Source organism: Dromiciops gliroides, chromosome 1, assembly GCF_019393635.1.
Source record: "Dromiciops gliroides isolate mDroGli1 chromosome 1, mDroGli1.pri, whole genome shotgun sequence".
NCBI lineage: Eukaryota > Metazoa > Chordata > Mammalia > Microbiotheria > Microbiotheriidae > Dromiciops > Dromiciops gliroides.
This window is the reverse complement of record NC_057861.1, coordinates 208,878,940-208,906,674: the sequence shown is the minus strand read 5'-3', so window position 1 is coordinate 208,906,674 and position 27,735 is coordinate 208,878,940. Positions and strand designations below refer to the sequence as shown.

The 27,735-nt window shown below is 34.8% G+C and overlaps 1 protein-coding gene and 1 non-coding gene across 2 annotated transcripts in view; one reads left to right on the top strand and one right to left on the bottom strand.

The window, feature by feature from the left end:
- CCDC102B (coiled-coil domain containing 102B) overlaps positions 1 to 27,735 on the top strand; it is a 693,652-nt gene that overhangs the window by 504,082 nt on the left and 161,835 nt on the right. The window lies entirely within an intron of this gene.
- On the bottom strand, positions 26,802 to 26,908 carry LOC122737548. The gene has a single exon (XR_006354378.1). It is a non-coding gene; the product is annotated as a U6 spliceosomal RNA (small nuclear RNA).

The following is a 27,735-nucleotide window of genomic DNA, read 5'->3' as shown; positions in this document are numbered from 1 at the left end:
ATGATGGTAAAAATGTGTGCTATGCTGCATAACTGAGAATATATTAGTGATATATACAATAATTCCAAACCATACCCAGAGTATAATGACATATAAATAATAAACGAATGTAAATAGCTGATTATATTAGACATTGTTACATAATCTTCTTTTAGACATTATTACATAATCTTCTTTTAGCAATTAGACCACATCATCTTATACATGAATTCTCTAGTATAACAGTAGCAGATACTTAAAGTGGTGATTAATTCATCAAAAAGAAATAAGACTTCAATAAGCAAGATTCAATATTCAATAGCATATACTTAAAATGCCTTTGAAAAGTCACTTAGTTTACAAAATCGGGTTTTTAAAGAAAAGCAAAAGAAACAAAAGTAAAAAAAAAAACAAAGCAAAACCAAAAACCAAAAATAAAAGGCAAAAGATTCGCTAAGCACCCTTTTGTGCTCTTAAAGAATTTAAAGGTGTGGTGAATTCCAGGTCTTTTCAGTGCCTTTCAAAAGTCAAAACAAAAACAAAAAAACCCAAAAATTAATAAAATAAAAAAAAAAAAATAGTTGAGGTAGGCCAGAAAACTAGGCCATGTACTTCAGTGCTTTTGCCTGTAGAAGGAAATGCTTGTTAAATTATAAGGTATTTAAGCTGCTAGAGTTTGGGGTATGCCACATTGTTTTAACTGGTTCCCCAATTCTCTGCATGCCAAAGTGGCAGGGGTTTCTGAATTGTCATTGATCTTTCTAATGCTGTCATAATGTTCTTTATGGTAGAAAATGTGGAGTTCTGTAGCATCAGTTTTGTCTGTGCCACTTCCGTCTCCTGATACTTTACGAAGACTGAGTCCCAAAGCATTTAACTGATCAGTGGGATTCTTAAATGGGAACTTCCTGTTTCCTCTGAACTTTCTTTGCTCTTTAACAGTTGCTATCATTAGGGTTTTTACCTCTTTAGCGTCTACCTCAGGTCTATCTGAAATCTCTTCACCTATGAATGGTGCAGGCTTTATATGAGAGCAATGAATCCATGAGTCTTTTTCACCAATTTTAATGGCGGTAGGAGTTGTCAATAATACCTGAAAAGGTCCTTCCCAGGCAGGTTGAGTTCCACTGGTTCTCTGAAAATTCTTTACATATATTTTATCTCCTGGGTTGAAGTTATGCAATGAAAAGTCTAATGGTCCTGCCTGGACCACAGCTCCTGCCTCATGGAGTTCACGTAGCCTGGTCTGTAATTCCTGTATATAGGAAGCAACAGAAGTATCACCTCCCACCAGTGATGTATAAACTGGGGAAAAAGTTTTAGCTTGGATAGGAGGGTGACCAAAAAGCATTTCATAAGGAGATATATGAAGTTCTCCTCTTGGTCTACTTCGTAGATAGAATAATGCCAATGGTAGAACATCAGGCCATTTCAAATGGGTTTCAGTACATAATTTGCCAATCATACTCTTAAGCTCTTTATTCATACGTTCGACTTGGCCTGAACTTTGTGGATGGTAGGGCGTGTGGAATTTTGGAGTCACTCCCAAGAAAGAGTAGATTTGGGATAAAATCGAATCAGTGAAATGTGTGCCTTTGTCAGAATCGATGCGGGCTGGTGGGCCAAAACGAGGTACTATCTCTTTAAGAAGAATTTTGGCAACAAAGGCAGCTGTGGCTCGGGGGCTGGGAAAGGCCTCCACCCACCGAGTGAGCTGATCAACTATAACAAGGCAAAATTTATAATGTCCTGCTTTTGGCATAGTAATATAATCAATTTGTAAGTGCTCAAAAGGTGTATATGCTAGAGGACGCCCTCCATAAGCTTTGACCTTAAAAGCATACTGATTATAAGACTGACATGTGGAGCAGCCCGAGCAGATTCGAGATGCTGTATTAGTCACACCTGGTGCTATCCAGGTTCTCTTAATAGAGTCTACAATGCCTTGTGTACCAAAATGGCCTTTTCTGTGAACAGAGAGGCATACCTGGTGGTAGAATTTCCGGGGAAGAAATGGCTTACCTTCCGGAGACACCCAGATGCCATTGATCTGTTTCGCCTTAAATTTCTTTTTCCACTTTTCTACTTCAGAATCGTCATAGGTTAGGTTGGAAGGAATATCCTCAGAAGGTGAAAGGTTAAATACATGTTCAGGAGCTTCTAATGCAGCAAGCTTGGCTGCAGAATCGGCTCGTGCATTTCCCTTTGAAACAGGATCACTATTCCCTGTGTGGGCAGGGCAATGTACAACGGCTAGGGAAGAAGGCAGTTTTAGGGCATCTAAGAGGTCCTTGATAAGGTCCCCATTGGCAATAGCCTTGCCCGAGGATGTTAGAAAGCCTCGTTGACGCCAAATCATACCAATAAAGTGGCATATGCCAAAGCCATATTTCGAGTCAGTAAAAATGGTGGCACTCTTATCTTTAGCTATATTACAGGCCTGTGTAAGAGCCACAAGTTCAGCAGCCTGTGCACTAAAATGGGAAGGCAGAGAAGCTGCCCAGAGGGTGTCATAATCAGAAACTACAGCAGCTCCAGTAAAACGGGTTCCCTCTCTCATAAATGAGGAACCATCTGTATAGAGGACAAGATCAGGATTTTCTAAAGGTGTATCAAAAAGATCATCACGGGGTTTTTCAGCCATATCAACTAAAGAAGCACAGTCATGCAACGGTTCCCCCGAGAATGGTAAGTTAGGGAGTAGTGTTGCTGGATTAAGAACTGTGCAGCGTTTTAAAGTGATATTCTCATTACCTAACAGGGTTATTTCATACTTAGCCAGCCTTTGATCTGAAAAGGCTCAGATCCTGCTGTAAAATTTGGGAAAATAATGTGGGACTGTCTACAAATCCCTGTGGGAGTCTAGTCCAGGTCCACTGTCTATTTTTCCAGGTAAAAGCAAATAAATATTGGAAGTCCTCATGTACTGGTATGGAGAAAAAGGCAGAGCAAAGGTCTACCACTGTGAAACATGTAGATTCATAGGGAATTGAGGAAATTATCATAGCCGGATTTGCGACTATAGAATGTCTAGGAATAACATAATTATTAATCGCTCTAAGATCTTGCACAAAGCGATAAACAGGTTTACCATCTGGCCCAGGCTTGGGTTTTTTAACTGGCAAAATGGGAGTATTGCATGGAGAGTGATGACATGGAATAATAATACCCTGGCTTTTCAAAGCCTCAATTATAGGGGTGATCCCTTCTATTGCTTCCCTAGACAATGGATACTGTGGAATGGAGGGGGGTGGTCCCCCCTTAACTTTAAAGGTAACAGGCATGGCAGACTTAAGGAGCCCCACCTCATTAGGGGATGAGGCCCATAAAGACTCAGGAATGTCAGAGGGGATTTTGGATACCTCCCCTGCTGTTCCTTGAGCTTCTGTAAGTAAAATTGGTAATAAATGAACAGTATCCTCTGGCAATTGTAAGGAGACAGCCCCATCTGGAGCACAAGATATGGTTGCTCTAAGCTTGCAAAGGAGATCACGACCTAATAAATTTACAGGGGCATCAGGCATGAGTAAAAATGAATGTTCCACTGTTAAGGGCCCCATAGATACCATGCGAGGATTCAATTTTGCCACTCTCTGGCTCTTTCCTGAGACTCCCACTACATTCAAAAATCCTACAGGTCTACACCCAGCATCTGGTTTGCTTACTAATACTGATTTAGAGGCTCCTGTGTCTAGCAGACAATCATAATAAGTCTCCCCCACTTTTAAGGTGACATGTGGTTCATTACTCTGGGGAGGTGAATGGACTGGCACAAGTGCATTCAAAAAATCTGGATCTGGGAATATATGGCTTTCATTATCTATGTTCCATTCCTCCCCAAGACACCATCATTCCTGTGTCCTCTTCTGAGGGGGGTCTTGGTTACCATTATTCTGGTACTGCCTTTCTGTATTCCTCCAAAAAGATCTATTTCTATTTTGATTTCGCCTGTAATTAGAATTAGAATTTCTTCTCCAAGTCCTACATTCTCTCAATTCATGCCCCTCCTTACGACAGTAACAACACACCTTAGTGTCCTTGTTCCGGTGTCCACATGGCTGACTAGGAATCGCTGGTGCCAGAATGCTCTGTTTAGGGTGATCTGGATCTTCCTCACGTGAGTCAAAGACATAATTTGCAAGTTCCTTAATTCTATCTACTGAGAGATTTCTCCAGTCTGGACATTGTTTCAGAAAGTATCTGCGTATTTCTGGCAGTGAATTATAAACAAATGTGTTGAGAATGATACAGGAATCTCTTAAATCTACTGGATCCAATCTGGTGTACTGTCTAGCGGCCTCACAAAGTCTATCATAAAATCTGTTTGGTCTTTCATTAGCCTCCTGAGGTAGGCTTAAAAATTTCTGCCAGTTTTCCGGTTTTCTAGAGCAAGATTCCATTCCCTTCAGAAGTGTTTCTCTAGCATCTTTTAATCTTTGGAAATCCCTATCATCATTATAATTCCACTCTGGATCCTTTAGAGGCCATTCCACATCGGCCTTACCTTTCGCAACAAGGGCATTTCCTGCTGAGATAATATCTGTAATCTCAGTTGGGGACAGTAAAGTTTCCAAAAGGCAAGTAACATCAGCCCAACTGGGTTGATATGCATTAAATATAGTCCTTAACTGTGAAATTACAGTGTTTGGATTTTTCTCAAAACTAGGGATGATTGATTTCCATGCGCTCAAGTCACTTGGTCTAAAGGGGCTATATTTTCTGACTTGAATTGGCACTCCCTTCTTACTATGTTCTATAGCTTCCTGCAGAGGGAGTAGTTTCTGCTGATCTGATTCTGAACTTGGATCATCTCTAGTAGAAACAGCCATTTTGAGGTCTCTCTCCATATGTGAGAGTTTCCCCCACATCATAACAATGATAATAACAAAAACAATGATAATAACAAAAACAAAAAAAAAACAACAAAAAAAAATAAAATCCTTAGTCGTATGAACTATGGATGTGGTATTAAAAGGTATTTCAATTGCAGGCATAAAATTTCTACTTATATTAAACGTATTTTCCCAAAGATTCTCACGTATACTATTATACAAAAAACTTTTTGCTGCCTGAATGAGGAAAAAACCAATAATGTTATGAAGGACCATTGAATAAACTATTCCTCTAAGTCGGGATGTTATGCTGTCCCAATACATTCCGATGAGAAAAATCAAAGGGATGGTAGAATATTCGAGCATCTTGCCCTTTAAACTGGGCTGGCTTTTCTGTTTAAAGCAAGACTTTTAGAGGCTTAAAGTCTTTAAGGGAGATTAGACAAAGGGAAAGTCCGCGGGGGGGGGGGGGGGGGGGGGGGGGGGGGGGGGGGGGGGTGGTGTTTGGAAAATCCACCGAATTAGCCGGCTTATGGCCAAACTAGGGAGGGTGGGAGGGTCCTTAAGGTCCCTTCGGGGTCGCCAAACTGTGAGATTTAAAATTGGATATTAGATCATAAATCTCCCCTACTTAACCCTTCCCTTAATTCATCTCCCAGACTAGTAAATGGAAGAAGCTTCTGGTTTTCTAGATAGAGCCTTTATTGTATATAAGGTGTTGTTGATTAGAAGGATAGGAAAACAGAAATACAGTACAAATCGTCTTAAATCTAGGCTGTCTATATTCCTTATAAAAACTCACCAAACCGATTTAGGCCACCTTTGGAGTGAGTCAGACCGTCTGTGCCGCGCCGCCCGGAGTCCCGCCAAGCCGGCAAAAAAGGCTACTCTCCTTCTCTCCACCCCGGAAGTCCCAAAAAACCCGGCAGGCAGTCTGACATGCGCAGCAGGCGCACTGTACCTGGCAGGCAGTCTGACATGCGCAGCAGGCGGACTACCCGGCAGGCAGTCTGACATGCGCAGCAGGCAGACTGTTCATCTCCTCCCCAAAAGGGTGGTCCTTGAAAAACTGGCGTCTTTCAGTTATCCTAACCGACTGTTAAAAACTTTCATATTTTACCACACTATATAGTTGAGGGAAACCTAACCACTTGAGAATTATGTAATAATTCAAAATTTAAAGAACAAAGTAACTAAGTAATGCAAGGGCTTTTACAAAATGGTACCAAATTTCTTTCTAAATACTAAAGCAGTTATGCAGCTCAGTGGCTAGAGCACTTAGACTAGAGACAGATAGCTCTGAGTCCAAATCTGGCATTAGACTCTAGCTGTGTGACTTGAAAAAGTCACTTAAACAATCTGTCTCAGTTTCCTCGTCTCCAAAATAAGAATGAGAGCACCTACATTGGTTGTTGTTGTGAGGGTCAAATGAGGTCATATTTGTAAAGTGCCTTACACAGTACCTGGCATATAAGAGGTTTGAAATAATTGTTTGTTTCTCTTTTTTTTCCTACTCTCATGATAGGGAGAGGCCTCATCTTAGTAGGATTACTAGTAGTGGCCACCAGTTTTGCCTGTCCCCAATCAATTATGATTTGTATGTACCATTAATACAATTTGCATAGTTGGGCACTAATCACCAAGAGGGATTATGGGATTTCAAAAGGAAAATAGAAAAGACTATAAGTAGTGATTTTCTCCAGGTTAAAAAACAAAACCAAAAACAAACAAACAAAAACCCCTTAGTAATCACTGATAATGTAAGGGTGGGGGGTGGGGATTACTGTCTGTACCCTTGGGGAGGGAAAAGGCAAATAGAATTCAGTAGGAGTAAGTGCTGTAGATTTTCCCTGGAGAAAGAAAATCTGAAGGTTTGGCAACAAAACTATCATCATGGTAAGAAATCTTAAGTCATGTTGGCCCAGATATTCTTCTTATTCAACAGCAGTAACACTTCCTTGAGAAAACATCAAAGTCACCTGTACAAGCATGAAGCAGTGGTAGCTGTGGAGATGGATTAAGTAGCAGCAGAATGGTCAAGCTTCCAAATCAATACTCCTCAACAGGAGGGGATGCACATAGAGTGGCAGCAGTGGGACAGTGAAGGATCCCTGTACCATGAGGATCTGGTGGAGGTATAGCTCTGGAATTCTGAGAAGTAGAGCCCTAATATAAAAAAGCAAGCTTTGACTTTGCCTTTTATTGTTATCAAGGAAGGGGGGGGGGACGTTAAAAGAAGGAATGGTTGTGACTCTCAAACTGATTCTTTATTCATTTATCACCAAAAAGAGGAAGTAAATTTTGGGCACGTCCTTAGTCATTATCTTGACCTGTTTGCTTATAAGGTAAGTATAGTTTACTGAAGGGCAACGTTTTCTTGGCTTCCTATGGGCATATGAGACTTGTTTTTTCTTGAGAAATCAATTGTCCTACCTCCTACCACTCCTTTTTAAACATTTTTAAACTTGTTTTTAAATAATAAAAGTATTTAATTATTTTCCAGTTACATGTAAAGATAGTTTTCAACATTTGTTTTCATAAGATTTTTAGTTCAAAATTTTTCCCTCCCTTCTTTCCTTCCCCCTCCCCAAGACAGAAAGCAATTCAATATAGTTTATATATGTACAATCATATCAAACATATTTCTGCTTTAGTCATGTTGTGAAAGAAGAATGAGAACAAAAGGGGAAAAGTTCAAGAAACAAAAACAAAAGTAAAAACAGTATGCTTCAATCAATATTCTCCTGGATCTGATCACTTCAATCAGAATCAGTCCACTTAAGTCTTTCCAGGTTTTTCTGAAATCTGCCTGCTCATCATTTATTTTAGGGGGGAGGTGAGGGGGTGGTTGATGGCAATGAGGGTTAAGTGACTTGCCCAGGGTCACACAGATAGTGTCAGGGGTCTGAGGCCAGATTTGAACTCAGGTCCTCCTGAATCCAGTGCTAGTGCTTTATTCACTACATCACCTAGCTGCCCCATTGATCATCATTTCTTACAGCCCAATACATTCATATACCACAACTTGGTCAGCCATTCCCCAGTTGATGGCCATTCCCCTGATTTCCAGTTCTTTGCCACCACAAAGAGAGCTGATAAAAATATTTTTGTACATGTGGGACCTTTTCCCTTTGTTATGATCTCTTTGGGATACAGACCTAGTAGTGGTATTACTGGGTCAAAGGGAATGCCAGTCCCATAGCCCTTTGGGCATAGTTCCAAATTGCTCTCCAGAATGGTTGGATCAGTTCACAGCTACACCAACAATGCATTAGTGTTCCAATTTTTCCACAGCTTCTCCACCATTTATCATTTTCCTTTTTTGTCATATTCGTCAATCTAATAGGTGTGAGGTGGTACCTCAGAATCGTTTTAATTTTCACTTCTCTAATCAAGAGTGATTCAGAGCATTTTTTCATATGACAATAGATAGCTTTGATTTTGTCCTCTGAAAACTGCCTGTTCATATCCTTTGACCATTTCTCAGTTGGAGAATGATTTTCATTCTTATAATTTTGTTTTAGTCCCTTATATATTTTAGAAATGAGACCTTTATCAGAAACACTGGCTATAAAAATTGTTTCCCAGCTTTCTGCTTCCCTTCTAATTTTTCCTGCATTACTTCTGTTTTTACAAAACACTTTCTAATTTAATGTAATCAAAATCACCCATTTTGCATTTCTTAATATTCTCTATCTCTTATTTGGTCATAAATCGTTGTCCTCTCCACAGATCTGAGAGGTAAACTATTCCTTCCTCTTCTAATTTACCTATGGTATCACCCTTTATATCTATTTCATGTACCTCTTTTGACCTTATTTTGGTATGTTGTAAGATTTTGGTCTATGCCTAGTTTCTGCTATATTATGTACCAGTTTTCCCAGCAGTTTTTGTTAAATACTGAGTTCCTATCCCAGAAGATAGAGTCTCTGGACTTATCAAACAGAAGATTACTATAAGTCATTTACTACTGTGTCTCCTGTGCCTAACCTATTTCATTTAACCACCACTCTTATTTGTTAGCCATTACCAAATAGTTTTGATGACTGCCTCTTTGTAGTATAGATTCAGATTTGGTATGGCTAAACCACCTTCCTGTGCATTTTTTTCTTTAGTTCCCTTGATATTCTTGACCTTTTGTTCTTCTAGATGAATTTTGTTATTATTTTTCCAGGTCTATAAAATACATTTTAGGTAGTCTAATTGGTATGGTACTGAATAAGTAAATTAATTTAGGTTGAATTGTCATTTTTATATTATTAGCTCAACCTATCCATGAGCAATGGATATTTTCCCAATGATTTAGATCTGATTTTATTTGTGTGAAAAGAGTTTTGTAATTGTATTCATAGAATTCCTGGGTTTGTCTTGACAGGTGTATTCCCAAGTATTTTATTTTGTCTACAGTTACTTTAAATAGAATTTCTCTTTCTATATCTTGCTGCTTAGATTTGTTGGTCATGTATAGAAATGCTGATGATTTATGTGGGTTTATTTTGTATCCCTGCAACTTTGCTAAAGTTGCTAATTTTTTCAAATAGATTTTTAGTTAATTCTTTAGGATTCCCTAAGTATACCATCATAGGATCTGCAAAGAGTGACAGTTTTTTTTCTTCTTTGCCTATTCTAATTCCTCTAATTGCTTTTTCTTCTCTTATTACAAAATCTAACATTTCTAGTATAATATTGAATAATAGAGGTGATAACAGACATCCCTGCTTCACCCCTGATCTTATTGGGAATACCTCTACCTTATCCCCATTACATATAATGTTTGCTGATGGTTTTAGGTAGATACTGCTTATTACTTATTCCTATGTTGCCTAGTGTTTTTTAATAAAAATGAGTGCTGTATTTTGTCAAAAGCTTTCTCTATATGTATTGAGATTTTCATATGATTTTGCTTAGTTTTGTTATTGATGTGGTTGATTATGTTGATAGTTTTTCTACTGTTGAACCAGCTCTGCATTCCTGCTATGAATCCCAACTTGTCATAATGCATTATCCTTGTGTTGTGGGTTTTTTTCTTGTTAGTGATAAACTTTTCTCCATTTAAAATTGCTAGCTTGGTGCTGCCAAAATTACTAAAAGAAATTGAACAAGAACAAGAAAATAAATGAAATTTGATATCTTTAGGGTTACTTTATGTAGAATCATGAGCTATAGAATTTGTTATTGATAAGCCCTACCATATGGAATTCAGTGTACCTTTCCTCAGTTCTGACTTATGAGCATTCTTGATTTATGGTGATCAGAAATGTTATGTTTCAGTAAATTATTATGCTTCACAGAAGAGAATGTTTCCTGTGAATTCAGGAAAGTCTTCATGGAGATAGTGGGACTTGTACTAGTCTTAAAAAATTAGAATGAATAGATAAGCAGAGCAGCAAAGGCAAAGATATGGAGGTAGGAACATGCAAATGATTACTCAGGCTGCAGTAAGAAGACCAGCCTATTCAATGTATTTAGAATTAGAGAATAGAATCTTGGATGGTGACCAGACCTTTAATTTGAATAGCATAGGCAATTCTCCTATAAGGAAACTCCTGCTGCTTATGCAGGCACCTTATTTGCAATTTATAGCCTTAGAGAGAGAATAGAACACTTAGAAGTTAAATACCTTTCCCAGAGTCACAGAGCCAGTGTATCAAATATAAGAATTTAACCCAGGTCTTTCTGGCTCCTAATACAGCTTTCTATCCATTACTGCAGGCTGCCTACATAGAGGAATAATGTGCTGAAAATTTGGAAGGTAGTTTAGAGCCAGATTATAGAAATCCTTTATTTCTAAGAACAGTAAATTTTGTACTTGGAATCCCTCCAGAGGTTTATGTTGAAGAAGGAAGTGTCACAGTCCTTCTATATAGGTACATACTGAATAAATTAACATTCTACCTTTGAACCATCACTTTCATGTATGTGTTTAAGGTCTTTTAATTAAATACAACAGGGATCCAATTCGTGGCTAAATGTAAATGGCTATGAGGACCCTGGAAAGTGGAACCATTGGCTTTCCTTGTAGTAGTTTCTGAAAGAGGAATAGAAAAGTCCCCCACATTTTCCTACCAGGAAGTTATTTTCCCTTTTTGTCAATTTCTTCTCTTTAAAGTTGAAACTAACAAAAGAGTGGAGAATATTTTCTTACTTTTTATACATAGGAGAGGCACTATGTTAAGGAATGAATGAAATCCGTGGAATGATTTTTGCTAATAAAACTTAAATGTAAGATAATTTTTGACATTAAAATTTACTGCATTTTGAAAGGGTCTATATTAGCTATAATAAAGAAATGTGAAAAATAAGATTCAGAAATATTATTTCATCAAAATGTTTTTTGTTTTTTTTGTAATGCAATTTCTGAGAATGGATAGACAACAACTAAAATTATGTAATTTGTTAATTGAAGAAAGGCTAGAAACACTGTTGCTGCAGTTTGGCTAGTGATAGGAATGATGTGTCCTCTTCAGAAGGCAGAATACATTATTCAAGTCCTGGGGATTTCTTCCCTCTCCCCATCTCCACCATTTCTTCCTTTTTCCTGCTGAGTGAATAGTTATCCAGTAGAGCATGTTCCTCTCAGATAGGAACAAACTATGTAATTCAAGCCCAAAAGGCTTATTCCCACTCCCCAAAATTTCCCTTCCTTTTTCCCTGCTGAGTCAACAAAAGTTTTCTAGAAAACAAAGAAAGAATTGTAAAATCTCAGGGTCTGGTTGTACCACTGGGTGGGGGCAGCAGTGGCACCACATTTGGGGGTGGTGGTCTACATGTTTAGAAGTTTCATGAAGGGGGGCCGCTAGGTGGCACAGTGGATAAAGCACCAACCCTGGATTCAGGAGGACCAGAGTTCAAGTCTGACCTCAGATACTTGACACTCATGAGCTGTGTGACCCTGCGCAAGTCACTTAACCCTCATTGCCTTGCAAGAAAATAATTTTTTTTAATTTAAAAAAATTTTTAAAAAGTGTCATGAAGAATGTGAACCCAGATGGGGAAGGGACCTTGCATTAGATCTAGGATACAAAGGGGAATTTCATTGTGGCAAGTTGCACCACTACTTTGGAGTGCAAGATCTTGCAAGATCAAGAATAAATGGCTTTCCTTCTTTGTACCAGACCAGGAGTCATGCCTCAGTTTACCCATTTCTAACAGCTAGCATGGGCACTCCATTGTAATAAGAAACATTCTGGGCCCCAGAATCAATAAACATCTTAATAGGCAGTAAACAATATGAATGAAAAAGAGAGTTTTAATTTTATTACAATTTGAGTACTTTCTAAATCCTTTAAAGTAAACATATACTTTTTTCTCATCTCTTTCAGCAGACCTCAGATTGATAATAACTACTTTCTGTTCCTAAAATGATACTCCACTGCTTTTTAAAAAATTTAATGCCTATCAATCAACATATGGACTGAAGATTTACCTGTATCATGATAATTGAGTTGGTTTTTATTTCTAGACTATGTCTCCTTGAACTTTTCATCTTTTGTTCTCATTTTAGTCATAAGGGAAAAGAATAATACTGAAAGTAAAATGTTCATTTTCACCTGAAGATTAAAGAGGAACCTAAAATTTTCAAACATGTGGATATTATTTCCTGTGATCACCTTTCAGGTGGGATTATTTATATATAGTGATCACAACTGCCACAGGTATGGCCTTCTGATCAAAATCCATCCTGAAAGCAAATATCAATTGTAGATTCCAGGATGTTTTGAACACCAGACAGCTGAATTCCATTAATTACCTGAAAACACTCTCTCTTCATGAAGGAGCCTAGCTATTGTAAGAACTGGCTGAAAAGATGAAGGTCACATTAGAATTATTATTAATCCATTTTTTAAAAATCCAAATTGATAATGGAAACAATTTTGAATAGACTTTCTTTTGATACCTGGAATCAATTATGAGACATGGTGACATTGGTTTGTGGTGCTAAATAACACAAGAATGCAGGAGTTAAAATACTACTTACTGAATCTAATAACCTTCACTCAGCTTCCCCTTCTGCTACACTATTTTCTTGGATCAGCATCAAAATTTTCACTATAAACATATGTGACTAAAATATGAATATAAATATAATCAGGAGGTATAATAAGTAACAAGAAGCACTTAAAAATAACACTTTCATAGTCTTAACAGTAGTCCTTTGTTTCTTCATAAAACTTTTGATCTAAAACCTTTCCAATAATTTTATGCTCTTACATGAATGGGAAAACAGCTGCTTCCAAAATATTGAGTCTCATAGGTGTTTTTTTTTTTTTGTGGGGCAATGACAGTTAAGTGACTTGCCCAGGGTCACACGGCTATTAAGTGTCAAGTGTCTGAGGCCAGATTTGAACTCAGGTACTTCTGAATCCAGGGCCAGTGCTTAATCCACTGTGCCACCTAGCTGCCCTGAGTTTCATAGTTTTGAAAAGACACTGATAAACTTTACAAATTTGATCTTTTGACTTTTATCAATTTATAAATGAAAGAAAGAAATTTGATGACTGAATCCAATAAAATTTATTAGCTGCTCTCAGTTGGGCCATCACAGTAGCAAAACAATTTATCTACTTTTCTCTAATCATTTCTCTATATCATTCCTGCCAAACTTTTTCTTCTTTCCTCAAGACTACCATAGCATCACTTCTGGCTATTCTCTCATATTCTCTCAGGTAGGCACCTTAAACTTTACAAATCTTACCTTATAGTGGATAAAGCACCGGCCCTGGATTCAGGAGTAACTGAGTTCAAATCTGGTCTCAGATACTTGACACTTACTGGCTGTGTGACCCTGGGCAAGTCACTTAACCCCCATTGCCTGAAAAGAAAAAAAAAAGAAACAAATCTTACCTTATATATCACTGAAATTATTGAATATTCACTTAAATATTCCCCTTCTTTCCGTTCCCAATGTGAATACCAATCATCTTCCCTTTCATTCTAGTTTCCAATAAAGGGGTAGGTATTCTTTCTCTTTGTCAAGTGAAATTCCATTATATTTATTCTTAAACCTATCTCCTCCTGTCTTCAAATGGATGCCTGTAAGTTACATCTTGATCTAGTAAACCCCAACCAACTATGATGTATTATACTTTGTTTTATTCTTTAAATATTTCATTACATTTTAATCTAATTAATGCCATACTTCAGAATTTTGGGGGTGACATGAGGCCAACCTGTTAATTTGACCACTCTACTGATTCCTTCCCTTCTCTGTATGAGTATTTTCATGTCTTTCTTCCACCAAAAAAGAAATCTCACTAAATTAAATCCTTTTCCCAAAATTTAATTGTATATTTGGCCTGTACTTCTCAGCTAAACTCCTTGAAAGAAAATATCTAAACTTTCTGTCTCTAATCTCTTCCTCCTGTTTCTCTCTCCTTGTCTCTGTCTCTCTGTCTATCTCTGTCTCTCTGTCTCTTTTGTGTCTCTGTGTGTCTCTGTGTGTCTCTCTGTCTTTCTCTCTCCTTGTTGATTGACTAGCTGATATAGCACCACTGGAGTCACACACACACAAGTAAGATTATTATCTTTCCTCCCAAAGACACACTTCTTCTACACTTTCTTATTACCTTTTAGAAAACGAGAAACTTTCTAACACCTTAAGTTCATAGCCTCCATGTTATCCTTATCTCTTCAACATCACTTAACACATTTGTCCAATTTGTTGCCACATCTTATCATTCTTTGTTCCCAACATTCATTGCATCTGTCCATTTCTCTCTGCTTATACTATCACTACATTAATTCACTCCCATATCACCTTTTCTATGACTATATTAGCTTCATAATTCATCTCTTTGCATTATCTCTCTCTAAAAAATCCATTATTCATATACCTTCCAAAATGATTTTTCTAAAGTTCAACCTCACAATATCTCCTCCACTAGTCAGTAATATCCAGTGCTCCCTGGTAACCCCAAGATCATGTTTAAACTCCTTTTGTTTGCAGTTTTAAAATCTTCTCAACCTGGTCTCTTATTTTCTCTCCTGTCTTTTACATTTGCCCACTCCATTATCATATTCAAAACTTCAACTATACTATATTAATGTTCGTCCCATATGATGTTCTATATACAATCATCATGCCTTTCAACTGGTTCTCACGCTTCCTGGAATACATTTCCCCCTCACATTGATTTCTTAGAATCCTTCCTCCACAATAATACTCAAATGCTACTTAATTTGAGGAGGCTCTTTCTGTTCCCCCACCCCAATTGGTACTGTCTTCTCCTAAGGTTGCATTGCATCTATTATATATCATGTATATATCTATGAATTTTTTGCCTCTTACATAAAAATGCAACTTCTTTCAGGGAAGGGATTATTTTTTCCTTCATATTCCCACCACTTAACAGAGTGCCTTTCACATAATGAACACCAACTATATGCTTATCAATGGATTGATTGGTAAAAAAAATAAGAATATAATGCAAATAAATTAGCATCTACTAATAAAAAAGAAATATTAGATGTTAAATAAATATATCCCCGGTAAAATATATTGATTATAAAATTAAAACTAATGACTAAAATAATTATATCTGAAGATCAGTATTGAATGATAAAATTAGACCTCTGCCTTTTATTATTTTAAAATCAAAATCTGACTGACAAGCATTCTTTTCTTTAAATCTGCTAGCATTTATTTTCAAAGCAAAAGACCCCTAATCTGTATGTACTTTTTGATTTCAGAAGTATAACTTGAAATTCACAAATAATGCCAAGTTATAGAAAGGACAATCTGTAGGGAAACAAATGAAAATTAGATAGACACTGAAACTCAGATATTCTTAGCAGCATCAAAATCAGATAAGGGTGAAGAAATGAGGTTTAATAATCTGATTTGTGTTTTCCCTTATAATGTGGAGAAGAAAATGGACATATACCCTTGTGGGGTTTGGTGTCAATTTCTGCTGAGAAGTTCTTATTTGGCAACCACCTTTAAAATAGTAAATAAAGATGAATAGAATTATTTTTGAATGATCTGAAAATGTTAGGTTTCCTCAGTAATTTGATAGACAGGTGGTAAAGGGACCTCAATTCAATGAAATGTTTGATCAACTCATAGTAATGGTAAAAAGAAAACAGAACAATTAGGTTATGCTTTAGCTCTTTTTGCCTGTGATAAAATTTCTGAGTGAAGAGTATATAAACTTAACAATTACCATATACTAGTTGAAATGAAATAGAATCGAGGAATGTTACTATAAATTTGCCGCATTTAAAGTGACCCCAGAGATTGATTAAGCATGAATTCACCCTATAATACTCCTGACATAGTTATGAAATAGCTGTTTAAAGAATGTACTACCCTCACCATTACATATCAGGAAATCAATTATTAAGTCGAGTTTCTTAACATTGAACAACATTTTGTCTTTCTGTAATTTTAAATTATTTCTTCTTCACTTCAGGAGCAAACAAAATAAGCTTTCATCTTCTTATACATAACAATCCTTGTATTTGAAATCAGATATTATATTACCAGTAAATTTTGCTTAATTTTACTGCTTTAAAATAGTTCCCTATGGCCCAGTTTCAAATTCTCTCACCACCATAGTTCTCTGAATGAATGAATGGTCTACAAGTTATTACTTCCCTTTGAAAATAAAACACTTAGACCTGTACACAATTTCCAATTGCTTTATTATCAAAGTAGAATACAGAAAGGTTCATAGATTTCTCTATCTGTGGCTTATCCTACTATTGAAATTTAAGATTGTAGCCATCTATTTGATCCTCATAACACACTTTTGGCCATTACTGAATTACCACATCAAGCAAATAGTAGTTTATTTTTTTTAACCTAAGTACATTCCATTAAATTTATGTTTATTGAATTTTACCTTTTTAGTTTTGATATAGCATTCTTTTTTCTACCATCCAATCTATACATTTTACTCTTAGATTACTATATTTGGATATATAATAGGTACAACATCCATTCATGTCATTGCTAAACCAGTTAAATGGAGTCAAGGACAGAGGTCTTTGGTAGCCCATTATATACTATACTATATTCACACATTTTGGCATTGTTCCGTTACTAATATTTTTTCAAAACTTTAACATTTTAAAATCTCATTGCTGCAGGTAATCCTTTTATTGTTGTTGATCACAAATTCTCCATTGTTTAATAGATGATCCTAAGCAAATATAACAAAAATGGAAAATATTGGATATTGGAGGGGATGTGGGAAACCTGGGATGCTAATTCACTGTTGGTGGAGTTGGGAAAAAATCCAACCATTCTGGAGACCAATTTGGAACTATCCCCAAATGGCTATAGAACTATGCATACCTTTTAATTCAGAAAGACCGATTTGTACAACATATTTATAGAAGCTCTTTTTGTAGTGGCTAAGAAGTGGAAATCAAAGGAATGCCCATCAATTGGGAAATGGCTAAACAAACTGTGGTATATGATGGTAATGGAATATTATTGTGCTATAAGAAATGATGACTTCAGAAAGGCCTGGAAAGACTTGTATGAACTGATGGATTGTGAAATGAGCAGAACCAAAAGACCATTGTGCACAAAGCCAGCAATATTGTTTGATGAAGAACTGTAAATAACTTGACTATTCTCAACAATACAATGATCCAAGACAATCCCAAAGGACTATTGATGAAACCTACTATCAACTTTCAAAGACAAAACTGATATTGATGGAATAGATTAAAGCATGCTATTTTTCACTTTCTTTCATTTTTTCCCTTTTAATTAAATTTTCTTGTAAAAAATTACAAATATCATAATGTTTTACATAATCATGCATGCATAACTCATATCAGATTGCCACCTCAGGAAGTGGGTAGGGGAGGGAGGGAAGGATGGAGGAATAAATATTAGAACCCAAAACTATAAATAAAAATGTTTATTACATTTTTTATAAAATAGATGGCCCTTAGTAATGCCATACTATATTTTCATTTATAAATCAAAATAAAAATTTCTAAGCATCAATTGCATATCACCCCTGATACTTGCTATGGTTCTTAGCAATAACATTATATTTTTAAAAAATCCAGTATGCTAAAAAATATTGGGCTAAGTAATCTTTTACATTTATTAGGCATATTTTAAAGCTCCTTGCTATTATTGATTGTCCTACTCCAAATATTTTATAGCCACTTTTCTTCTTTCCATTATTAACCTTATTTGTTGTAGGTAGGAAAGTGGACAGAGTACTGGGCTCAGAATCAGGAAGACATCTTCCTGAGCTCAAATCTGGCCTCAGACACTTCCTAACTATCTGACCCTGGGCAAGTCACTTAACACTGTTTGTTTCAGTTTCTCTTCTATTAAAAAAAAAAAAAATCTGCAGAAGGAAATGGCAAACAACTCCAGTATCTCTGACAGTAAAATTCCAAATTGGATCACAAAGAGTCAGAGATGACGGAAATGACTGAACAATAACAAACAAACTCAGTAGTGGTATCTCAGGATCAAAGTTTCTGAATAGCATAGTAACTTGTCTTGAATAAATCTGAATTATTTTCCAGAAAACATAGCTTCATCAATAGTGAATTAATGTGAATATTTTTCAGTTGCTCTTTAACATTGACAATTTTTGTCTTATACCTTTCCCAGTTTGATAGACATGAGACAGTGCCTCAGAGTTTTTATAATTTATATATCTCTAATTATTTATTGATAATTTTAAAAATACTTAGTGTTGATAGTTTAACTTTTAAACATACTTTCTATAATATTACTACTTACACAATGGAACTACATATATTTCTCTTATAGATTTGTGTCAGTCTTTTAGAGATAGATTTCTTCATTTTCTCAGATTCATTCCCCTTCTGTACTTGTTTTTTTTTAATTCTCAATGCATTGATTTGTTTGTGTAAGATGATTTCAAACCCTTTTATAATTAGAATTATTTTGTCAAATGATCTCCTTTATCATATAGCCTTTCTTTGAGAAATATATCCCAAAATCTCTTCCACTTTTTAAAGATATAACTGTGTTTTAGTGAGTTAACTAGGGAAAATAGGTAGACAAAAATTGAGCCTTTTTTGGGGGACTTTGACTTTTCCTACAGAGGGCATATGTATTACCATTTCTTTATATATTGAGAATTAATAAAGATGGATTAAGTGTCTCTGACTGTTGTATGATAGAACCACCACTACCTTTTTTTTTTCTGGGTCTACAAAATGAGATGATTTTGTATTTATTTCCCTTTTCAAAAAAAAAATAAAAGAGCTAAGATGTAATTTGGCAATGTTATGGAGGGTAAATTTAAAGAGAAATTAGAGGGGGTTTTTTTGTTTTGTTTTGTTTGTTTTTTCTTGCAGGGCAATGAGGATTAAGTGATAATCACAAAGCTAGTCAGTTTCAAGTGTCTGAGCCTGAATTTGAACTCAGGTCCTCCTTAATCCAGGCCCAGTGTTTTATCCACTGTGCCTCCTAGCTACCCCCCTAGACACAGGACTACCAATGAGAAAGCTATTATAGAAGTCTATCCCATAGATGGAGAAGGTCTGAAATATGATAAAGTTTATAAGACAGGGAATAAAAGGATTTGTGTGACAATTGTTATTTAATTAGGATCAAGACTTGGCAATTTATTAGATGTGGAGGGCAGAAGAGGAAGTGATGAGATAAAAAATAATACATCTAGAAAAATAATAATGTTAAAATATTTAAACAAAAGAGAACTACTTTATAAAATAGATATACAATCAATAAATAGGAAGTCTAATTTAAAAAGAAAAAATTATGAGAAAGTAGAGATCACAAGAGCAAAACATAGATTTCAACATAATATTTTATAAAAAAGTTTTCTGATATTAATTTGAAAATCCAAAATGCATGGATGATCAAATACATGCAAAACACATGAAGTAGATAACTAAAATTAAAACAATATACATGGAATGTGGAGGGAGTATAAAAGGTATGAATAAAATAGATAGACCCTAATATGATAAATCAGAAAGCAAATTTAAAAGCTGTCTTACTCAGAATTCTAAATATTCATTTTAAATGAAATAAAAGTACAATATAATATAATGTAACATAACATAACATAAAAATAAAATACAATATAATATAATATAGTAATAATCTCAACCTGGAGGGGAGGGGGGAAACGTTTTGTCAAATTCTCCAAACTGGTAAAATTAATAGACTGAAGTATGGACTGACAAATTTATATAAGTAACAATATCTATAAAATTGAAATAAATGAGAGATGAGAAGAATGTGACAATTACATATCAATAAAGATCTGACAGACTATATAAAGAAATAACATAGCTTTAAGCATAATAATACACCCAAGTCAAAGAAACAGTCAATATGAAAATGGAATTCGTATAATAGGGGTAAAAACTCAATATCCAAAGAAAAAAACATTTTAATTGCCTAGTAATCACAAAGTTCCAGTTTTGGACAAACAAAATATATTACCTTTCACTAACTAGGTTACCATCATCACCACCACATCCCCATAAAAGAAAGAAATCATAAAATTTAAGGTTGACTTTGCTATGGAGAAACAGGAAATCTAATATAATGTCATTGGAATTATAAATTAGTCCATACATTTTAAATTAATTATGTCAGTATGTAATTTACAATAAAAATTTAATCATGCTTTTTACCCATAGTAGTTTCTAAGATTTTACCCAAAAACTTAATGACAAGTAGAAAAAAAAATTCTGGATAAACATTAACCATTCTATTTCTAATGGTAAATGAAACAATGCATAATTCTCAATAATAAGTCAATATTTATTTGGTGCTGTAATTACTTTTCTCCTGACCAATATGAATCCAATCGCATATATTATTTTTTATTTATTTGGGCCTTAATAAGAAGAAAATAAATTATGGTAAACCAGTGTGTGTTATGTTCCATGAGAATTATGTTATCAAAATAGAGACAGGGACAGAGAGGAGGGTGGGAGGGGAGAAAAGAGAGGAAAAACACAAAGCCATACTTGAAAAAGAGACATGTCAATAGCTCTACCCTCTCGCCCCAATTGTTTGGCACTCCCTGAGAGGTTTGTGGGAGAAGCAAGATTTGTTGATTTGGTTCCAAGTGGATGTGAATATTTTTCTTGCCTCTTATATTTACTAAATATGCTCTGATAGTTTTTTCATTTATCTACTTTACAGGGTTGCTATGAGGCTTCAATGAAATGTATGTAAAGTACTATATGTCTTAGTATTCATGTGGGATTTTGTATGTTTATGATATTTTTGACAATAGTTATTAAATTTATTATATATTTTAAAGGAAAGACTATAGTATTAGGGAGCATATCTTCTAGGAATGATGTATGAGCCAACATAGAAAAGGTTGAGACAGGAAGAGAAGGAAATGCCCTGAAATTTAAGATGAAGCTAGGAAGAGTAGATACACTGAAATAGGATATATAGAAGAAATCAATGCCAGGGGAAATTCAATTTTAAAACCACTCTGATCTATGCAGTGACATATTTCTTCTCAAGAACCCTACTTGGCAAAGTGAATAGAATCCTGGGAATAGAGTCCGGAAGGCTCATCTTCCTGAATTTAAATCTGCCTTCAGGCATTTACTAGCTGTGTGACCTTGGACAAATAATTTAACCTTCTTTGCCTCAGTTTCATTATCTGTAAAGTGGGCCAGAGAAAGAAATGGCAAAACACTCCAGTAACTTTTATTTTTTTTTCTTTTTCTTTCTTTTTTTTATAGTGAGAGAATTGGGGTTAAGTGACTTGCCCAGGGTCACACAGCTAGTAAGTGTCAAGTGTCTGAGGTCGGGTTTGAACTCAGGTCCTCCTGAATCCAGGGCCAGCACTCTATCTACTGTGCCACATAGCTGCCACTCCAGTATCTTTTCTAAGAAAACCCCAAATGGGGTCAAAAAGAGTGAGATGAATGCAGATGACTGAACAATGGAAAATAGTTCTTTTCTATATCTCACAAAATGAAAAGACAAAATATTTTGTTTCAGTAATGAAGGATAAAATTAGCCACATGTACATTTTAATGAGAAATTTTAGTGCTAGGTAGTCCTGCTGCATTTTTTTTTTTTTGAGATTTCTCTGTGTCTACTATTATGTCTCAACTTTCTGTGTACATTGTGCTATTGCAAATGTTTTATTCACTTACTTTTTTATTAAGTCATTTACTAAATATTAAATTCTACAAAACACTATATTAGAAATGTGGAAAAAATAAAGAATGTGCTTTAGCCTTAAATAAGGGCAAAGGTTGCCCTTTTGCTAAATGACATAACAATATTTCATCAAACCTCAGAAGGATATAAAACTTCCTCCAGGAAATCACAACAATATGAAAAATGGATTTAATCATTCACATTGTAAAAATAAATGAAAAAGTTATATGTGTCAGATTATGATATAAAACTGGTCAAATTAAGCCATAATTATCAGTATCTGATTAATTATATCAGATAGATAATGAGGTTGATCTAGAATTTAAGAGAAAGAAATGATGGTGCTGTAACTGCATTTGGGGAACTAGACAATGTTTCCCAGACAAAGTTTCACAAAGGCAAAAAATCTAACCCTTAGAGTTAGGCTTTATAGTATAAATCATGAAATACTTTGATCTCCAAATAAATGAATTTAGAAATAACCAAAGAGGCAAAAAAGATATGTGGTAGACATAATAAAGTTGCAATATTTTATCAATAAAAACTTTAAGAGATGTGAATATTTTATTGATTTCTGTGGGTCTTGCATTAAGAATGAGAGATACAGAGAAACAACAGATATATAGAAAAAAGTCATCTTTTCAATAATGTAAGAATAAAGGGAAAATACCCTATATATTCCATGGAAAATCTATAAAAGATTTATCTGAGAACATGCTGAAAACTAGCTGAGAAAATACACAAGAATCCTTCTGTAAAGAGGTGGAAAAGGTACCTATAATGATGAAATCACACTCCTTAATTTTTTTTTTTTGCTAATGAAATTATATATGCTTGATAATAACAAGAAAGATAATCAGGGAAATGATGTTATTCTTAGAGACATGATATATAATGACAAATAACAATAAATATATATGCAACAAAGGGTATAGTGTCTAAGTTTAAAACAAAAGCTAGGCAATTAGCACTTGGAGGAATCATAAATACATGTACTAAGAAAAAATAAATGCATCATAATAAAAATATTGGGATATATAGGATATAAAGGAATAATGTGAATCAGAATCACACACCCCTACATTCACACATGCACACTTGCACACACACACAGATATTGCTGGCCTCAAAGTCAGTCAGAAAGATCTGCTTTCAAGCCCCTTCCTTCTTTCTTCCCCATAACACATTGGTTATGTTTCCCTAGAAAAGTAACTTAAACTCTTCAAGGTTTAGACAACCTTTTAAGACTAAAAGTCATAAATAATTTGGTACACTGACTTTATAAAAAGGGTTTCCCTACCAAGGAGTGATCTATACCTATGAAAGAAGTCACAAGCACAAACAAAACATTTATTATTATTATTATTAATAATAATAATAATATAAATTACAGGATCAAATACAAAACTGATGGGATACAACTAATGTAGTACTAAAAACAATTATATGTGTGTATGGTTGTGTATTTACACACATATGTATGTCTATATAATAGAAACTGACATAAAATTATATTCTATAATAAAATTAAAATTGATTTTAGAATATAAAAGTCAACAATATGAGCATGAAATTAAAAAGAACAGAAAATAATTGAAATAAGTACAGTAGAACTGACAAGGACATTTAGTAAAGCCCCCCCCCAAAGTTTATAAATCATTAGCTATTTGGTTAAAAATATTTGTAGAAAATCATTTAAAAATTGAACAGAAAATAGAAAATATGTTCTCAGAAACTATTGTATGTAAAATATGCAAGAAAAACTGGTCATTGCAAGGAGGTGTGTGTATAAAACCGCAAACTAATGAAAGAAGAGCTGTTTTCTTAAACCATACCTTAGAGAGAAAAAAAATTAAGTAAGCTTTACATGGCCTACCAAAAGAGGGTGGGGGATCTTGAGTCACATGAAATTTCAAATATATTTTTATCAAACATTAGAAGGATAATTAAAATCTATATTAAAAATATCTAAAAGAGGATGTTTTTTCTAAATTTCTTTTATGAGACAAATATTTTCCTGGCATCTAAACCAGGGATAAACAAAGAAGCAAAAGCAAATTATAGGTTAATCTCACTAATGAAAATTTTGAAAGCAACAACTGGGATAAAATTGCATGGAATTTGGCATAAATATGTTTCAATCAATATTTTACATCATATATCATAATGTGCTCCAAAGGGATTGTAAAAGGTATTAGCCTAAAATAAATGAAAAGAGAATAAGAAGAGATATTATTCAAAATTTGGGGTATATGTGGGAAGTTCTTAAACAACACACAGACAATAAAATATTTTAGTCACATAAAATTAAAAACAAACTTTTGCATGAATAAATTCAATGTATTTGGAGTGACAAGAGAAAGTATAGCATAGAGAGATGTATGTTTCAGATATTATTAATAAATATCTCATAATTAAGATAAAGATAATTGTTGAATATCTCTCTACTTATATATACATAGACTATAATATATGTAATGGTTTATAGATATAATTATAATATGTTTATATATATGTAAATATATGCAGAGAGAGAACATCAAGTAATTAACTATCCAATGATATGGGGAAAAAATGGTGCCTAAAAGAACTGTAAAGTATGAATGACCACTTGAAAACATGTTCCAAATACTGAGATAAATACAAGTGAAATTGAGATTTTACCTCATATCAAACAAAATGAGAAAATTTACTAACGCAAGAATATTGAATATTGATTGAGCCCTAGAAAAAATACAATTAATGAAGTTGTGAATTGTTCTCTCTGCTCTGCATATCAATTTCGAATTAATCAAGAAAAGTGATTTAACTTGTCTTAACCTTTGACTTATGAATTCAAAGGAAGTCAAAGACAGGAAAAAAATGTCTAATATGGAAATATTTGTATATATATTATCTGTGATATCAAAGAACTGTATGTGTTAATCTTAAGCTCATATGGAGGCAAATGGAGCAGACAAAAATCCTCATTAACATGTGAAGGTAATGGGATATCTTTATTCAGTAGGAAATCACAAATAGGAATTCACAGCAGCAAGGAAAGATTTTGATGAACTGATGCATAATATAATAAAAAGAACTAGAAGAAAAATATGTACTTTGATTATAATAATATAAATAAAGCAAAATGCACTACACGTAATAAATAAATTTAGTCCTATGGAACAGATAGTTAAAACTCTGTCTTCATGGCATAAATGTGGGGGAATATTTATGCAGAATATTGTGTACATTGTAAGATGTTATCAACATATATGGTGTTTTCGTTTAATTGATTTTATTTGTTATAAGGGAGGGTACAATCTGTAAGGGGAGGGGGTGTGGAGAATGTCCAGAAAATAAAGACAACAAGAATCAATTAATTATTATTTTAAGCAAACAAAGAAGAATGTTACATAACATTGTAAAATAGTAAATGAATATGAAATGTGAAAAAGGAAATGTTTCATACTTTATCATGTCTCTATACTTGTATGTTCATTTGCCCTTATTAACTTTCCACTATTTCCCTTCTATAAGTATAGTAAAACAATAAGATCTATGTTACTGTAGCATCTTGCTACAATTACTTGATATAGATATAGATATAGATATAGATATAGATATAGATATAGATATAGATATAGATATAGATATAGATATAGATATAGATATAGATATAGATATAGACGTAGACGTAGACGTAGACGTAGACGTAGACGTAGACGTAGACGTAGACGTAGACGTAGACGTAGACGTAGATATAGATATAGATATAGATATAGATATAGATATAGATATAGATATAGATATAGATTTAGATATAGATATAGATGTAGATATAGATGTAGATATAAAATAGAAAAGTAAGCAAAGAAAACTCATCCCATCTCTTACATTTTCTTCAACAGTTTGGTTGTTGAGTTTAAGGCTTGTTGTTGTTGTTAACCATTGTTTAACTTAAAAATAAAATTTTTTATAAAATTTCTCAATTCTCCTAAGGAAATCACTCAGACAAAAGATTATGAAGTTTAAATAGAGAGCCCTGTACAGGAGTCACATTAATAGTATTACAATAAAGAATATTTTAACGGTAAAGAAAATAAACTTAGCACTATTTATTCTAAATGTGAGCATGAACAGACCTGCATTGCTTTGGCTAGCAAGTGCTACTTTGTTAGAAAATTATCAGAAGTTACCACCCTTACCCTCACATGACTCCTAATAATCATGGGAGATGATTTAGGACAAACATTGATCATTCTGCAGTATTAAGTCTCATTCTGCCAGAAAACAGCCTAGTTTGTGTAACTTTGTACAAATAACATTTACAAAATGGTTTTCTAATACATGTTGTTATCCCTAATTTCTGCAATGGTTTTAAGGGATATGTTTAAGGCCATTAAAATAGCTTTGCAGTTTCCCCAAAGAATCCATCTTCTTCTCCTACAACTTAATTCTGGGTCCAACTTCTTGCCTATTTTTGTTTTCTGTTCAGGATATATATACTACTTATGAAAACCTCTAAAGTTTGTTCACTTAAGTACATGTTATCATTTAATCACACAGATATTCTTCATCATTTGTTGTTATTTTTCTGATGCTGATGAGAAAGCAGTTACAGATCTATTCTAGAAAAATATGTAGTATCCCTTTGCTTGATGCAACCAGCATAATGCTGGGTATAAAGAGAAGCATCTGGAGAACCTCTCTGTACTTAGGAGATTCCTTCTTCAACTTTCACCCCTCACTGGAAACCCAACATGATAAGAGTGAGCATTTTGGGCATACATGTTTTATGACTTATGTAATGTCAGAGGTTTTTGAAAAGGACTATCTCTCATATAGTTTATGAAATTTTGAATAATTATGGTACAAAGATATATATATATAATATAGAATGCTTCACGAATTTGCATGTCATCCATGCAAAGGGGCCATGCTAATCTTCTCTGTATCGTTCCAATTTTAGTATACGTGCTGCCGAAGCGAGCACAAGATGAGATATATTTTTAAGCAATCTACAATATCCAACAATAAATGCAATGGGATCTTGTATTATCTCCAAATTTCTGAAGTGATTTTCCTAAATGGTAGGCCTAATCAATCTCATTCCCTTACCCAATCTCTATGAATGGTTCTCACTAGGTTCTCACTGGCAAGTCTAGGATGAAACATTATTTCATCTTATTCCTTTTCCAGTTTCTATTTTTTCTGTAAGTTACAAAGCATACTGTGGAAATTTATTTTGATTTGGGGAACCTACCTTTGGGCTGAGATTAGAAAGTCTTAAGTCCTCAGGGTCTCTGCTGTGTGAGAGGTGCTGGTGCTCCTCCCCCTCTGCTTCAGCTGAACCAAAAAGCCCCATGGGCTGTACAATATGCCAGGTCAGAGAGCTGGGGAGGGGGCCCCAGCTCCCTCCACCTTGAGAGGATCTATCAGAGAGATCCCCGGCTCATCCAGGCTGGGCTCTGGTGTAGCCCGTGCCAAGGTCCCAGGCACGCAGCAGGGGCATGGGCCCCTGGAGCCCTGGGTGTGGTACGCACAGGAGGCTCCAGCGCACCTCCCCCCCTCCCACCAGCTGTGGCCCTGGCTGGTGGATTAGCTTGGTGTGTATGGGGGTACAAAAAAAAAAGCCCCGAGATTTGAGTGGAGAGAAGTAAGATATATATAGACCTGGGAGTTAGATAGCAAGGAGAGGCTGAAGGACAAGATAGAAGGACTGGCAGACAAGATTGAGGGGGGCTGATGAGATTAAGAGAGTAGAAAAGCTGGAGCACTAAGAGACAGGGGAAGGAGAAAAAGATAAGAGCAAGAAGGGAG